Here is a 1,832-nt window from a genome sequence, read left to right on the forward strand (position 1 = left end):
ATTTTAAATGAGAATACTGAGTGGGGATTGTGCAGAGGAAGAAGTGCTTTCCTATACTGCTGATGGTGTAAATGGATAGATTCCTTTCGGAGAGCAGTTCGAGCTGCAGGTAGCAAAATTCTTAAAATTTTGCATGTTTTTTGACTCAGTGATCCCATGTCTTAAGACTATAAACATGAATGGACATAAAGACAGGTCTATAAAGTGACCAGAAGCCACTGAGCAGATGGGATTCACTCCTCGCTGCCTCGCTCCGCTTCCTCTGCAACAGTGTCTGACAAACCCGATAAGACTGAGATTGAGAAGTTCGCTAAATCGAAATTGAAGAAGACAGAAATGCAAGAGAAAAACCCACTGCCATCAAAAGAAACGATTGCACAGGAGAAGCAAGCAGGCGAATCGTGATGAGGCACGCTCTGCCAATATGCACTGTACATTCCACAAGCATTGCCTTCTTATTTTACTTCTTTTAGCTGTTTAACTTTGTAGGATGCGAAGAGGTTGGATCAGATTAAATGATTGTGCTGCCTCCTTTTCATATCCAAGGACTAATGATACGAAGGCCGCACCTGCCTCTCCCACCTGCCTGTCTGGCTGGCAGGGAAGGAAAAGAACTTGCATGCTGGTGAAGGCGGAAGCTGGTGGGATGACAGTGAAATCTAGTGTGAAAACCAAGCTGGTCCAAGGTGTCCTGCAGGCTATAAAATGCAATTTAATCAGAGTGCCATTTCATTGTTGTTGTTTAAATGGTTTTAATTATCGGAATGCACAATTTTTTAAAAATGCAAGTAAAAAGTTTTAAACCTGGAAAAAAAGACAGGTCTATAAGGACACTCATTATCTGATTGTTTCTAGTTTTAAATATTTCTAAATAATCTTAACCCAATGATGGATAATGGATTAAATAAAGTATGTACGACTATATAATGGAATACTACAGTCATTAAAATTATTTGTTGGAAGGGGCTTTTTGCATCTGACTATACCAAATAAGCGTGTATCAGATGTTCCTTCTAGACAAAATATAAAAACCAACTGTTTGAAGGCATCAAAGAATGACCAAAATAGCCACAACTGGAGGGACCAACATTCTGAAGAGAAAGGAAGTGCAGTGAGGTGATTCTGACATCCTGTGCTTCTTCTTCCTTTCAGGTATTTGCCAATTAGCGAGTAGTGTAGGACCAAGTGTCAGAGAGCTAAACAGAGCTTTCTACAGCCTTACATGCTAAAGAGACAAAAACTGGAGTTTAGGGCTACCATGATAGGTAGACCTTGGGGGGCCAAGATTTCATGGAGACAAGAAGAGAGGAAAAGTGAGCCTAACATTCACTGTTGCTTTTCCTTCCAAAATATTCATTGATTCTTAAGCGGCACAGACTAAGAAGCTGAGAAATCAACAGAGTGTGGTAGTTAAGAGGTTGAAACGCTAGGCAGAGCTTTCAACAGCTTCCGGTTCTGGGAAAACATATTGAAGTTCAGTGTCAACTAAGGAGGAGGAGCCCTGGCATCCAAACTCTCAGTTGGGGCCCCTCAAGGCAGCATCCTAGGGGAAAGGTTGAACATGAAATAGCACAACCTTGACAAAGCCTGCAGCCCTGCTCTAAAACAGCTAAATCCCAAATTGGATAAAGATGATATTTCCCTCTTTTAACTGCCTATAAAGCAAATGAAAATTCTCTCTGGAGGAAGATAATGTCATCTGGAATCTGTACAAATTTCATACAAAATGTTGGACATTCAGTCAAAAATTACCAGGGATATCGGGACCAAGAGAGAAAAAAACATGATAAAAACAGATTCACAGGTCTACATGTTGGAGTTATCAGACACAG

At 40.7% G+C, this 1,832-nt stretch overlaps 1 protein-coding gene and 1 pseudogene across 1 annotated transcript in view; both read left to right on the top strand.

Annotated features, from left to right (window-relative positions):
- The window catches only part of LOC105298994, a 6,228-nt pseudogene extending 5,571 nt beyond the window's left edge, over positions 1-657 (top strand).
- GLIS1 (GLIS family zinc finger 1) overlaps positions 1-1,832 on the top strand; it is a 221,096-nt gene that overhangs the window by 122,117 nt on the left and 97,147 nt on the right. The gene's annotated exons all lie outside the window — the stretch shown is intronic.

Source organism: Pteropus vampyrus, unplaced genomic scaffold (assembly GCF_000151845.1).
Source record: "Pteropus vampyrus isolate Shadow unplaced genomic scaffold, Pvam_2.0 Scaffold170, whole genome shotgun sequence".
NCBI classification, from domain to species: Eukaryota; Metazoa; Chordata; class Mammalia; order Chiroptera; family Pteropodidae; genus Pteropus; species Pteropus vampyrus.